The sequence below is a fragment of the Hippocampus comes genome, unplaced genomic scaffold (genome assembly GCF_001891065.2).
Source record: "Hippocampus comes isolate QL1 unplaced genomic scaffold, H_comes_QL1_v1.1 scaffold158, whole genome shotgun sequence".
Classification (NCBI taxonomy): domain Eukaryota; kingdom Metazoa; phylum Chordata; class Actinopteri; order Syngnathiformes; family Syngnathidae; genus Hippocampus; species Hippocampus comes.
The window spans coordinates 2,933,157-2,949,002 of NW_017805548.1; the positions used below are offsets into that span (position 1 = coordinate 2,933,157).

At 44.2% G+C, this 15,846-nt stretch overlaps 1 protein-coding gene across 6 annotated transcripts in view; it reads right to left on the bottom strand.

Moving 5' to 3' along the window:
* tenm3 (teneurin transmembrane protein 3) overlaps positions 1 to 15,846 on the bottom strand; it is a 329,661-nt gene that overhangs the window by 299,438 nt on the left and 14,377 nt on the right. For all 6 annotated transcript variants that reach the window (XM_019879750.1, XM_019879749.1, XM_019879748.1 and 3 more), the window contains exon 2: positions 7,059 to 7,114. The gene's annotated coding sequence lies outside the window, so the exon portion shown is untranslated. The remainder of the gene's footprint in view (positions 1 to 7,058; positions 7,115 to 15,846) is intronic.

The window sequence follows — 15,846 nt, forward strand, 5'->3', positions numbered from 1 at the left end:
CATGGCAAAATACACGGTTAAAATACACATGTTCACCCTATTGAGACCAGTTGTTATGGTGGAAACTTTGGCCGCTTTGCGGGACGGGAAAATATCATCAGATCGGAATGAAATTTTGCACAGAACCTTGTACCATAGTATCGACAAGAATTCTGACCTGGCCCGACGAATCCGACAAACTTTTTTTTTTGCCATGAAAATGTGGACCACCCTAATATATATATATATATGAGGCGGCACAGTGGTTGACTGATTAGCACGTTGGCCTCATGGTGCAGAGGTGCAGGGTTCGATTCCAGTTCTGGCCGGATTTTACATGTTCTCCCACCGTACTCCCTGAGCGAAACGGTTGAACACCCTCTCCACAAAACCCATGAAGATTGGACTCTGTCAAGGGTGTCAAGCTGGTACACTGTTCCACACTGTTCATCCTGAATCTGAGATTCAACTAGCCAATGGACCCAGCTCTTCAACATCCCTGAATAGACCTGACCAGAGAGGCAGGGGAGTGTGATGCCTCTGAAGGTGGAACTCATAATACAGTTTCCATTCTTAAAAAATAACCACCAATCCACCAAGGGAAGGCACTCTCCTCAATGTCCATGTGATTGGGATGAAAATGATTGGGATGAAAATCAGCACCTCAAAATCTGAATCCATGGTCCTCAGCTGGAGAAAGGTGTTGTGCCCTCTCTGTGTCGGGGAGGAGATACTACCCCAAGTGGAGGAGTTCAAGTATCTTGGGATCGTTTCATGATTGAGAGCGGGATGGAGAGGGAAATCGACAGTCGGATTGGTGGCGCATCTGCTGTGATGCGGTCTGTAATGTTGAAGAAGGAAAGAACGAGCTGTGCCGAAAGGTGAAGCTCTTGATTTACTGGTCAAACTTCGTTCCTACTCTCACTTATGTCACGGCCAAAAGAATGAGAGTCCGAAATTTGTTTTGTGTGTGTATGGGCTCTCACTTAGAAATAGGGTGAGAAGCTTGGTCATCTGGGAGGCAGTCAAAGTCAAGCCCAAGCTCCTCCACAAAAAAAGGAACACGTTTAGAGGAGTGGGAACAAGGAAGTTGGGAGTATCTTCGGAGTGGACTGAATTGTTTCCAGCTGTTGAAATGTTAACCAAGATAGCATTTAGCAGCCAACACAACCGCCAGTCACCAGATTAAGTAGTGATGTTGAACCTTTTTTATTTATTTATTTATGTATTTGTCGGAGAAGGAGCCCCTCCTCCTGTCCACTTGATGCAACCTCACGAACAAACACACACACGACACACGTGTTGTGGTATTTCACATTTGTTCTGAAAGGACTATTTAACCTTTCTACATTTTATCACGTTTAATTTGTTGTCTGAGACAGAAAGATAAAAACATCACCTGTAAAATTGGAATGTGAGGAGTCAGGGGACTGAGTGGTCTTGTATGCAAACGCATTTTCATTCTATTCAAGTCCATCTGGTGAAAATGTCAAATGAGGATTATGGGAGGTTAATTCCGTTCATGGAAATAGCACAAATGGCAGCCTAATCGGTGAGATAATTCCTTAATCTCGTAGCAGTGACTGATACTTATTTAAATCATGTTTTTTTCTCATTATGTTATTGACATAACTTTGTAAAACACATCACTTTTACAAATTGGCATTCAATTTTCCTATTTTCTCATGCCCTTTGAAAACAATATATTTTTTAAAACAACAAAACATATTTATACATCTTCATCTGTAAAACACCTCAACATGCAACGTCAAAGTAACTTACAGCTTGTTAAAGGGTAAGTCAAGTCAAACATTTTTTTAACAATAACAAGGGACATTTTTGAAACAAAAAAAAAATCAGTTGATTGAGATTTTTTCTCTTTTTTTTTTTTTTTTAACTATCCCTTACCCCTCATCACATCAATGTAACATTACACTTGTAGGGGCAATCAGGACCTAATTAATCTTGGCCAAGCATCCTTGGATCCCTATTACCAGCATGAGGGCCAAAATTGTCCTTGCCATGGAACACTCACAGTCACAGTTTGTACAGTTGAGCACACATGGTACACACATAAGTTCACAGATCTTCAAGAGCAACAGACTTCCATGGCGCTAACACAGCTGCAAGATACCGGACACAACTCAGAAAGATTGCTTATGTATAAGGTCATGAACTCATCTTAGATTCAATACAAGCATTCCGCCTGTTAGCTGTAACTGATAACAGCCACCTTGCACATTAGAAATAAACATAAACATAATGAGTCAAAAAAGTCAGAACAGCTGCAGTTATTCAGTTTTGAGTAGTATTGTATGATGGTGCACAAAGATAGTAAGGTGTGAGTGCTGCACAGCTGGGTTCAGGGGAGGGGGGGCTTATTCCGCTGGAGCATGAAGCAATAAAACTGGGCCCACAACAGTAAAGGGGTGTTCACACGGCACACATTTGCTCCGGTGCTGCACCGATGTATTTTGTTGCGATATATCTTACACCGCAGAAAAATTTTGTGGAGCGGTCACACGTACAAAGCCGCTGAGCATGTTAACTCCGGCGTAGCGCCGGTGCAGCCCCACTTGCGGTCACACGGCAGTTTCTGCAGCGGAGCAAAACAATAGGAAACAAAAAGAGCTGTCGTATTGGTTCTTTTTAAAACATACAACTCAAGCAACTGCTGTACAGGCACGTCCTTCTCCTTCTCAGTCTCCGTGCCTTCTGCTCGAGAGGCGTTCAAAACAGTGACCGCCCCCCGAAAACGTAAATCAACGATGACTTCAATGACACTCAGAAAAGGAAACATATAATGCGCCAAACAGAAAATCAAGAGAGGAAATCACAAAATAAATTCTATGGGTAACCCATGAGGCAAGGTGCCGCTTGCTACTGTTATTGCCAGCCATCATGTCTTGCGTCGTTATTAAACATACACATGACGGAAGTACAACAGAGCACGGAAGCAATGCATTCTCGCCGTATCTAATCAACTCTTCTCATGCGTAGCGAGGCTACTCCCCCCTCCCGCAAATGAGCATTTGCTCTGGAGCAAATTGTAGCGTTCACACGTACCATTTTACATCGGTGCTGCCCCGCAAACGAGCATTTGCTCCGGAGCAAATTTTTAAACCACCTCCCTGAGGTGGGTTAATTTTGCTCCGGAGTAAGTTGTTTTCAGGGGCTACACCGGTGTAACTGTACACGTGTGAACGCTCTACTGGCGCAGCACCGGCGTAGCACCAGAGCAAATGTTGCCGTGTGAACACCCCTTAAGAGCTCACTGATTTCTTTGCCATTCATTTTTTTGCAGTTGAAATTCACAATATTCCAAGTAGTAGTTCCAGAGCTTGAAGAGGGTCTGTATACATCTACTATATTAAGTTTTCTGAAAAACATCCACATTATTAGCTATTCAGTGTTGATGATCTTATCAGGCCAAGAGTCAGAATTAGATTTCTCTGCTTGCTGTCAGAAAGGAGAATTGGTGGTGAGTCAGCTCAAAAGTCAGGACCCTGACTTGGTGCCATCAGCAACGAGGGACCAGTGGGTCTGTTTACCTTGTACTGCTACCAGGTCTATTGAATATGTCACTTGGTTTTATTACCTATAGAAAGATGTCAGGTGACATCACTTGTGTAGGTTTTTTTTTATGGTGACATCACTATTTTATAGAATATGCAATATATTTTCAATGCACTAAAAATGTTGAGATTATGTTTATTTGTGAGGAACAATTTCCGAAGAACTACCCATCCAATGCAATCTGGACACAAAAAGAAAAGACACGCCATAGATTAAAAAAAACAAAACAAAAATATCGACCATTATGGATGAAGAAAAGTTTAGACTTGTAGTTGCTCGAAAGATACTTGATGTCTTCAAGAGCACCGCCGAGCTGCCTTTGAGCAATGCACCGACGCCCCCCAACTACTCCCGTGCACAGTTGCATTAGTCACACTCTTACTGAGTATGTCTTTGTGTCAGTGTGTCTGTGTATCTCTGCATGCATGAGTCTGTGAGTTTCAAATCCTAGGGTAGTAGAACCACAGAAAATACCCCAAAACATTTCTGGTCGATCATCGGTATTCTATGGTGAGTTCTTATGAACACATGGGGGAAATCACATTCTTCTATAAAAGTGGGACTTAGAGCTAATTCATTCTTAAGAATGGTTCATGAATGAGGCCCAATGTCGCAGCTGGAGATCTGTGAATTCAACCCCTGTGCTGGCATCTTTGGATGAGTGGTTAAGAATGTGGCCCATGACTGAGGGGGCTCCAGGATCAATTTACCCTTGGAACTCACAATGGAGGTATCCTTTATTAAGGCACCTGACTTGAATTGCTCCCTGGGGGCTGTAAAGCTGCCTACTGCTCTTGTGTGTGTCACAAATGGAATGTTTTTGCAGTGTTCACATCTGTGATGGGTTAAATGCAGAGGTAAAATTGTATACAATACAAAGGATCTTGATCTGTGGTCTTCCTGGAGTTCACATGCTAGGAGTTAACCTTTTACACATTTCCTGCCTCAATTTGGGAGTTATTTTTTCATTTTTGATTGAAAATGACTTACTCATCTCATACTGTTTAACACTACACAAAATCCAGCCAATAATAAGAGCTCTGTTTAATATTTTAACAACGTCAATTAGTTGATGAACTAGTCACAATATTACAAACAGGTCTTAGTTTTGTATAATCACAACAGTTCATACCAACAAACACGACAATGAATACAATTGCATATTAATATCTTACAATGTCACTTGTGTTTTTGTTGACTTTGTTGAGATTAGATTTTGATTTTGTTTCATATTGTCATTTTCCTGTGTCTTTTGTTCATTCATGTCTTGTCTTATGCTTGGGTTTCCATCGAAAGATGTTCTCATCAGCCCTGTGCCTCAATCAGTGTCTCCCAATCAACTTCATTGAGCCACTCATGTTTTGTTCCAGTGGACCTCATTGCTCCATGCTTTCTGTGTGTGTGTGTGTGTGTGTGTGTGTGTGTGTGTGTGTGTGTGTGTGTGTGTTTTGTTTCCCGCTTTCATTTAGTCTGTGCATTGTTGTCATACATCATGTTTCCGAAGTTTATGTTTTCTGTCGGGCTGAGTCTATTATCTGTGTTTGTTACAATGTATCTTGTTTCATTTTTGGACTTTGTTAATGACGTGTGTTGATTATTTCGTGTGCCTTATTGTACTTTTTGAGTTTTGAAAATGGATCCTTCGAGATACATTCTGCACTCTTGCCTTGACTCCCTGATTCCCCCCGCTTGGGTCCTTGACCTTTAACCACCACTACCATGAAAACCTAATCCTGAGAATGCACAAAAAACAAATACAGACCAAAGGACCCAGTGGAAGGTGCACAGCATTGCCCTACATGCCAGTGCCTTACACGCCATCTGTCTGCTTGTCATTACCCTCAGCCTGCTGACCAAGCTGTCCAGTGACAGGCTGAAGAGGCAAATGCAGACACAATTTCTGTGCTGCAGCAGCTCACAGCCCATGGTCCTGAACTGAGGCAGCTCAAAGTCCCTGTTACTGTGACAGGGCAGCTCACTGCCCCCATTACTATTCTGGCGCTCATACCAGCTTATCGACTGCTCATGGCTCAGTCGCTGAACCATGTCCTGACTGGGCGGCCTGGATCACCTGTCGGCTGGCCATTTACCGACTGGTCCACCTAGTCTGCCGCATCAGTTGCCTGTCCAATTTCACAGCAGCTTGGCCAGGCTTGCCATGCCAGTCGCACGTCCATGCCAGAACTGGGTAGGTCTGATCGTGGCACCCGTCACTTGTCCACGTCATGGCTATATCGACTGCCTGGCCAGTTGCCTGTCCCAAGTCATGACTGAGCAACACGAACCGCAGTGCCAGTCATGTGTCCATGTTATAGCTGTATGGACCATTGCACTATTCATTTGACTATGTCAGACTGGTCCACGAGGACTGCTGCGGCAGTCGCTTGTCCATGCCACGGACATCTGGGCCAGTTGCCTGTCTCTCTCTCGCTCTCTCAATGCATGTCCTACAATCGTCATTGGATCCTGCCTTGGCGTACTTTTAAGATAAGATAAGATAAGATAAGATAAGAAAACCTTTTCTTGTCGCAAGTGAATTTTGAACATGTTAAAAATTTCCTTGCGAAAAGCAAAATCACCAAAACTCTTGGCGAAAGTCTGGTGGACATTTGGCAAACGTTTGCGAACTTCAACGTGTGACAAGCCCTGACGTGAGCAATCATTCACTATCTTTGCCGAGCGTCGCAGAGGGCTTGAGGGCAGAATATATAGCACTTAATATACTGTGTGAAAAGTCACAATGTGTATCTTGCATAGAGAAAATGTGATGACACTCAAATGCAGGCAATACCTCCGATAACCACATGTACCTTGTTACAAAACTAGAAATTAAATCATGGACTTGCATTATTTTTATATTTTGGTCTTCCCAGGCAAAATAACTGATGTGTGCTGCTGCTTTCAGTAAACATCATGCAGACATTTGTCTTGATGTTGGACAGCTACATTACCGTACAATGCAACAGCAGTACAGTCAACTCGTGGGTGGTCAAAATATTCTGAATTGTACCAATGTAAAAAGTAAAGTGATAAGTCATGCTCTGTTCAACTCCAACCAACCACCCTCATTCATTCAAGCTTTATGCACGATGCGCTACAATACGCCAAAGCAGCTCTCAGAGTGCTTCAGCGGAAACAGATTTTTTTCAAGAGCTGCCTGCCACACTTGACAAAACCAGAAATTGGCAATTCATTCGTATGTTAATTTTCCTTCTCCCCTCATTGTTTTATGCTCTTCTTTTGTCACAATCACTTCTTCCCTGCACTGGTTCAAATTGCAGAGTACATAGATTTTTTTTTTTAAATGCAACTGAGAATAATAGTCTAATCAAGACAAAATTGACTCTAATCTTTTCCATTAATAATGGGACAATTTGAGAGAAAACCAATAGAAATAAACAGCACTATACATTGCATGGTGAATAACAGACATTGAAAATTATTGGGAGTAAGAATAGACACAAGTACAGAGATGGATTCTCTTGGAGGTTGTTTTAACTTACCAACTTAAACATGGTCTAGCAGTTGAAGAGCAGTGGACCACCAAGCACTTTCAAAACTAAAAAGTGAAAAAGACAGGGACATATAACGGAAGGGTATTAATTGCTGTCAGGTGATCATTCTTGACAAAGGACTGGTATCTAAATTTTAATATTGAAAATGTTTGAAAAAAATATGGAGAGAAATCCAAAGAAAACCAGCAACTGATCATACCTTCTGATATTTAGAAAATTATTCTCTTTCAGAGAATAATACACTTCTGCAGTGGTACTGACTTAAATTACTAATGCCAGTCAGTTATCACCACAGGTGATTTTTTTTTCAAATTAACATCTTTGGGAGCAGCATGTAGGAAAGGCAATATTTATAAATTACTGAAAATGCATTTCACTCTTCACTATTTAGAAGTCTTTTTCCCCCTGGAAAACACATAATGTAAAGTTCCCAAACATAGCTAAGTACCAACTAAAGTGATCAGCCGATAATTGAGGCATTTCCAATTTTGACACGTAGATGTTTCCCTGCTTTGTAAGGAACTACAACTTTAAAATCCCTTCACAAGGCTTTATATTCCCTGTGCAAAAAGTCCTTTGCCTTGTTCTTTTTGCAAGTCAGCCTTTATTTGAGAGCTCTGGGAGGCTGGGATTTATCTTTCTTTTTGCAAAACACTTGAATTTCTGCTCTCGAGTCCTGAACTCATTGTACCACTATTCATAAACTGAGCCATCTGACAGCTGTGTAGGAGCCTGTGCCACAATGTTCAGTTTCACGCTCCTCCAAAGTGCAGTTCAGATAGTTTACCATTTACTGCTCTTACCCTGTTTATGTTAAATATTCTAGCAGCATCAACAGTTTGCTGTCAATGTTGATGCTATTTTTTAGTGCAGGCTAAGACAATACATCCTGATATATATAATTCATTTGCATTTCTGGTTTGTCATTCGATTTTGTATTTGTTCATTTCTAAAGATATTAGAACATTTGTTGCTTCATTTTCTTGCCAGTTCAATTCAAGATTGTTCAGCCATGCAGACAAATCTGAAGATTCATTTCGGGTGTCCTCGGTTTGCTCCTATTTTGTCATTCCAATATCAACATAAGTAACTGGGCCGTGATTTGCTTTACGGCAAAGTAGAAAGTTAAAAAATGTCCTTAATCACCCTGTTTGGCTTAAGAGAGGCCACAGTTTAAAAAGATACTTTGGCTTCCCAACACTTTGCCTACACTTTTCCGAAATGTGTGAAATAATGAATCTAATGCTATGCAACACAGTCATGAAATCATTTTAAAAGTACCTGTTGGATGTCAATGTATTGTTGTTGTTCAAGATGTGTCAGAAATGTACAAATATTTGTATGACAAAAAACATATTTATTTAAAATCTAAACTACAAGTCATCCCTGGGAATTGAACACGATTTTTTAACATTTTCTGCAAAACAGTTCAGTTTTGTGTGAAGAGTAAACAAGACATGACTTGCCTTGTCTCCTCATCTCATTGGTGACCCCGATGTGAACAAAAATTTTCAAAGGAAGCATCGACAGCGGTCAACTTGATGTTACAAAATATTTCCATGTAGTGGCATCGTTTTATGCCTCGATGACAGCCAGAGCAATAGCACTTCTGGAGGCTCCACCATCTATCGACAGGTTTGATGCACTCAAGTCATATCTTTTGAGACTCTCTGAATTGTTCAAATTAGATCAGGCAGACCACCTGCTGTCCTTCTGGATGGCAAACCGTCTGAATTGCGCTAGACTCAACTGATCACTCATTTCTGTTCACCCACATATTCATGCGGCAGCTTCCAGATGCAGCGCACACCACATGAGCCATTTCCCCCCTCTCTTCCTCAAAAAAGCTTGCTGAGGAGGCAGACGGTTTTCTTTGCCAATCACCAACAGTCACTGGAGGACACTACAAACATGATTGTCGCAGTGACAACCCATCGTCAATGTGACGACAGTTTGTGTTTCTACCACACCGGATGTGATGCCAAAGCCAGGCAGTGTCGCAAACCCTGCAGTTTCAAGGGGTCACGGAAATTCGAGGGCCAGCACTCATTAGCAGCTACATGTGCTGATCGGGGCGGGGCTGCAAGCTGTTCTTTAATACAGGCTAATAGTGTCTAGCGCTCAACAGCATGGCCAGCGGACATGGAAGCTGCTAATGTCATGCCTATACACACCTATGGCACCTGGTACAGTGGTACCTCTACTTACGAAATTAATTGGTTCTGGGAAAAAAAATTGTCACTCCAAAATTTTGTAAGTAAAGACATGTTTTCCAAGTAAATGCCCTAATCCATGTAAATGCCCTTATCCGTTCCAAGCCCCCCCACTAATTCAGACATAAATGTAAATAAACATGATCAATTAACTTTTAACTGCGTCTTCATCGTTTTTTGCCCTCTTTAGTTCATGTTCTCTCATGAGTGATTTTTGACTGCCGTTTTGTAAAGAACAGCAGTTCTTTACAAAACCAAGGACGCTTGCCTTTAACAGTCCTTTGAAAATGTCCACGCAGCTGGCAAACGTCAGCATAGTGAGCGATTGCCGGACGGGTGAACATTTTTTCTGGGTAATTCACATTTACGTAAAACTACCCGAAAGCTTCATGGGCCGAGGGACAAATGACGAGGATGCTGCATAGACACATATCTATCTATTTATCTATCTACACACATAGACACAAACGGTAGAGGTCCGTCTTAGCCAATGGGATGCCAGTAAGATGCTAGGTAGTAAGTAGCCAATGGCAGAGCAGCTACAAGTATGTTGCATTCAGGAAACTCAGAGCTGCAAGTCGCAAACCATACTGTATTTTTACCTTTCGTATGTTGAAATTTCTTTCGTAACATGAGGCAATATTTTCCTGTTAAGACGTTCCGTAACTTGAACATTTCGTATGAAGAGACGTTTGTAAGTAGAGGTACCACTGTATGTGGATTTGTGTTTTGGTTTCATAAACATTGACCGATATCAAAACTCCCCTTTCTTTCTAAGATCCTTGAATGTACCTCCCAAATCAAGACTCCCAACAATCACCAACAAGACACTTTATGAGCAATTTAAATCCGGCTCCGTCCCCACCATAGTACCAAAACTGTTCTTCTCAGAGTCACCAATGATCTCCTCCTCTCCTCTGACTCTGGCCTATTCTCCATCCTCATCATTCTAGACCTCTCCACCACTTTCAATACAATTAACCATGCCATTCTGCGTAACCGTCTCAAATCTTTTATCCACATCACGGGTGACACCCTCACATGGCTAACGTCATTCCTTTCGGAGAGCTAACACAACTGCTACATCTCGATTGTCCCCTGTCCCAAGAATCCCTCAGGTTTCGGTACTGGGTCCTCTCCTGTTCCTCCTGTACAGCCTCTCCTTCGGTCAGATTATGTCATGGTTTTGGTCTCAGCCCTGGGTCCATTTGTTTTTTTCTTGTTTCAGTGCCTGCGTGAGTGAGGGGCATTCCCTCCAGCGACCTTTGTCGTACTTTGTCAGTATTGCATTTTTCGATAAGAGAACTTTTGTAATTACTAATCCTTGTCTACGGTTTTGGGATCCTATTCTATCCATATTAAACTGGAACCTGGCATTATCCATCGCCATGGCCTCCAATTTCATTTTTACCTCGATGACATTCAAATCTACACATGTGCCAAATCCACTCCACTCTCTCTAACTGCCCTACTGATATTAGCTCCTGGATGCAAAGTAACTTTCTCAAGCTTAACTGTACCAAGTCTGACATGATAATAATAGGTCCCAAATCCCTCACCTCACCAACTCTAAACTTTCACCTCTCTTTTCACCCCACTGCCTAAAACCTTGGAGTTATCATGGACATCAATCTCACCTTCTTCCAACATAGTAAAGAAGTGACAAAAACAGATTTTTAGCATCTCAAGAATATTGCCCACAATCAACCCTCGCTCTCTTTCCCTGGATCTGAAAATTATACCCATGCCTTTATTTCATCTTGTATTGATTACTGCAACCTCATCCTATATGGAAAACCGTAAAATCTCAACAAATTTCAATACATTAAAAATTCTGTGGCCTCTTTCTTCACCCATACCCATTTCCGTGACCACATTGTCATATAAAAGGTTATTATTATATGAGTAGTGTTTTATAAAAGTTTGTATTGTGATATGTCATACTTCAGTTGATTGACAGGTCCCGCCTATAAGGGGGAGTTCCAAGAAGTAACTGTTCGAGTGAGCGCACCGCATGTCTTACTGCTCTGCCGCATTGCTATTAAAAACCACACAAAACGTGAACCTTGCCTGCTGACTATTATTACGGGGTGTCAGAAATTCCGGACGGGCGCATCCCTTCTAAAAAAATGGCCAAGTTTAATCCGCCGGAGAGTTTTCCCTTCGACCGACCGAATGAATGGGCAGATTGGAGGCAGTGCTTCCAGCGCTTCTGCGTCGCGACCAAACTCAACAAAGAGGACAGCGAGGTCGAGGCCAGTTCGCTGATTTACGCCATGGGGCCTGAAGCGGAGAACATTTTTCGATTTTTCACGATATCCGAGGACGATAAGAAGACATTTGATGTTGTGTTGGGAAAATACGACGAGTACTTCTATCCCAAGAGGAACGTGATTCACGAGTGCGCCTGCTTTCACCAAGTGCAGGAGATAGCAAGGGAAAAAACAGCAGGCAGAGGAAAACCCAAGTGGAAGCCAAAAAGAGAGCAAGTGGAGAGCAAGGAGAACCAAAATGTGGAAGGTGCTGGGCATTTCAGATAAGGATTTATCACGCAAGTAGCAGCTAATGGCTGATCTTACTTTAGCCCAAACTGTTCAGACCGTACATCAGTCCGAGGAGGTTGTGCTCCAAGTCCACCAGCGGGGGGGGGGGGGCATTCGCTGCAGTGCAGGAGATAGCAAGGGAAAAAAAACAGCAGGTAGAGGAAAACCCAAGTGGAAGCCAAAAAGAGAACAAGTGGAGAGCAAGGAGAACCAAAATGTGGAAGGTGCGGCAAACCTAAACACAAGAAACAGGAAAAATGCCCAGCCTTGAAATCAACATGCAACAAATGTCATAAAGTGGGTCACTGGGAGTCAAGATGCCACACTAAATCAGTCAGAGAAGTGACAGAAAATGTTCCAGATAGTGTTTCAGAGGTACCATATTTCCTGGGGGCAGTCACGAAATCCAGCAAAAATGATGAACAGTGGACTGTACAGTTAGTGATAGGGGAAACACCGGTCAGATTCAAAATCGACACGGGTGCCGATACAAACATAATGTGTGAAGAGACATTCACTAGTTTGACCCCTAAGAAGATATTAGAGCATCCTAATGTAACACTGTGCAGCCCTGGCGGTCAGTTGGACTGTCTGGGGAAGTTTCGAGCCACCACAAAATACAAAGATAACCTCTACTCCTTCCCAGTGTACGTCATCCGTGGCCAGAATGCGAACAATCTGCTGAGCAGAGACACAGCTACAGCAATGGGCTTGGTGAAGCGCATCGAAGAAGTTCGCGACGCGTTCGGGCAGCATGGAACTCTGAAGACAGAACCAGTTAAGATCCTGTTGAAAGAGAATGCTCAACCGTACGCAGTGCATACGGCACGGAGAGTACCCCTACCCCTCATGAAGAAAGTGAAAGAGGAAATCCAGCGCATGGAGGAGAACGGCATAATAGAACCAGTGACAGAGCCTACGGACTGGTGTGCGCCAATGGTGCCCGTTTCGAGAAAAAATGGAAAAGTGCGCATTTGCGTGGACTTGAAGCGGCTGAATGAAGCTGTGAGGAGAGAGAGGTATGTCCTTCCTACAGCAGAGGATATCACTGCAGAGCTGAGCGGTGCCACCGTATTCACATCGTTAGATGCGGCCTCAGGGTTTTGGCAGATCCCTCTAAGTCCAGAAAGCAGCAAGCTTACCACTTTCATAACACCATTTGGGAGGTACGCCTTCAAACGCCTACCTTTTGGGATCACAAGCGCCCCAGAGATTTTCCAAAGGAAAATGGCTGAGACTGAATGGCCTCGAAGGCGTGGCCGTCTACATGGATGATATTCTGGTCCATGGGGACACCCCGGAGCAGCACGACCAGCGTCTCGACAAGGTGTTGGAGAGGATAGAGTCAGCCGGCTTGAAGTTAAACAGAGAGAAGTGTGTGTTCCGACAGAACCAGATCCGCTTCCTCGGTCATGTGATCAACAGGTTTGGTGTCAAGCCTGACCCGGATAAAGTCACGGCAATCCGTGAGCTTCCGCAGCCACAGAACGTGCAGGAGTTGAAGCGCGTCTTAGGGATGTTCAACTACCTTGGAAAATACATTCCCAACCTGTCGACAGTGGCCCAGCCACTATATGAACTGTTGAAATCCAAGACAGCCTGGACTTGGGACCACGCTCAGCAGGAAGCATTCCAGCGCATGAAAGATATCCTGTCAACCTCTCCAGTCCTGAAGTTTTACGACGTGAACCGACCCACTGCCGTCTCTGCTGATGCCAGCAGCTATGGCATTGGTGGAGTGCTGCTGCAGCTGCATGACGGGTGTTGGCAGCCGGTGGCGTACTGTTCACGACGACTGTCTGAGGCTGAGACTCGATACGCCCAGATTGAAAAAGAATGTCTGGCAAGCGTCTGGGCCTGTGAGCGATTTGGGAAGTATCTGTGTGGCCTTGATGACTTCAAGTTGGTCACCGACCACAAACCACTCGTGCCGCTCATGAACAAGAAGGACCTCGACAATGTTCCAATACGATGTCAGAGACTACTTATGAGACTAATGAGGTTCAAGTCAACAGCTGAGTACGCCCCGGGAAGAACGCTGACAGTGGCCGACACCCTTTCACGGAGTCCACTACCGTGCCTGGAAGAGGAGACTGACACTCACTCAGAGGTGGAGTGTTATGTAGCTGCCGTCGTCGAGTGCACGCCAGCCACGCCAGGGCCGCGACCAGACTCAACAAAGAGGACGGCAAGGTCCAGGTCAGTTCGCTGATTTACGCCATGGGGCCCGAAGCGGAGAACATTTTTCGATCTTTCACGATATCCGAGGACGATAAGAAGACGTTTGATGTTGTGTTGGGAAAATACGACGAGTACTTCTATCCCAAGAGGAACGTGATTCACGAGCGCGCCTGCTTTCACCAACGAACGCAGCGGCCCGGTGAAAAGGCGGAAATGTTCATCAGAGCCCTATATGAACTGTCAGAACACTGTGACTTCGGCGTAAACAGAGATGAACACATCCGTGACCGCATAGTTGTGGGCATTTTGGATAAGGATTTATCACGCAAGTTGCAGCTGATGGCTGATCTGACTTTAGCCCAAACTGTTCAGACCATACGTCAGTCCGAGGAGGTTGCGCTCCAAGTCCACCAACAGGGGGGGACATTCGCTGCAGTGCAGGTGATAGCACGGAAAAAAACAGCAGCCAGAGGAAAACCCAAGTGGAAGCCAGAAAAGAGAGCAAGTGGAGAGCAAGGAGAACCAAAATGTGGAAGGTGCGGCAAACCTAAACACAAGGAACAGGAAAAATGCCCAGCCTTGAAATCAACATGCAACAAATGTCATAAAGTGGGTCACTGGGAGTCAAGATGCCACACTAAATCAGTCAGAGAAGTGACAGAAAATGTTTCAGAAAATGTTTCAGAGGTACCATATTTCCTGGGGGCAGTCACAAAATCCATTAAAAATGATGACCAGTGGACTGTACAGTTTGTGATAGGGGAAACACCGGTCAGATTCAAAATCGACACGGATGCTGATACAAACATAATGTGTGAAGAGACGTTCACTAGTTTGACCCCCAAGAAGAAATTAGAGCATCCTAATGTCACACTGTGCAGCCCTGGTGGTCAGTTGGACTGTCTGGGGAAGTTTCGAGCCACCACAAAGTACAAAGATAACCTCTACTCCTTCCCAGTGTACGTCATCCGTGGCCAGAATGTGAACAATCTGCTGAGCAGAGACACAGCTACAACAATGGGCTTGGTGAAGCGCATTGAAGAAGTTCGCGACGCGTTTGGGGAGCATGGAACTCTTTAAACAGAACCAGTTAAGATCCTGTTGAAAGAGAATGCTCAACCGTACGCAGTGCATACGGCACGGAGAGTACCTCTACCCCTAATGAAAAAAGTGAAGAAGGAAATCCAGCGCATGGAGGAGAACGGCATTATAGAACCAGTGACAGATCCTACGGACTGGTGTGCGCCAATGGTGCCCGTTCCGAGAAAAAATGGAAAAGTGCGCATTTGCGTGGACTTGAAGCGGCTGAATGAAGCTGTGAGGAAAGAGAGGTACGTCCTTCCTGCAGCAGAGGATATCACTGCAGAGCTGAGCGGCGCCACCGTATTCACATCGTTAGATGCGGCCTCAGGCTTTCGTCAGAATCCTCCAGCAAGCTTACCACATTTATAACACCATTTGGGAGGTACGCTTTCAAACGCCTACCTTTTGGGATCACGAGCGCCCCAGAGATTTTCCAAAGGAAAATGGCTGAGACTCTGAATGGCCTCGAAGGCGTGGCCGTCTACATGGATGATATTCTGGTCCATGGGGACACCCCGGAGCAGCACGACCAGCGTCTCGACAAGGTGTTGGAGAGGATAGAGTCAGCCGGCTTGAAGTTAAACAGAGAGAAGTGTGTGTTCCGACAGAACCAGATCCGCTTCCACGGTCATGTGATCAACAGGTTTGGTGTCAAGCCTGACCCGGATAAAGTCACGGCAATCCGTGAGCTTCCGCAGCCACAGAACGTGCAGGAGTTGAAGCGCGTCTTAGGGATGTTCAACTACCTTGGAAAAC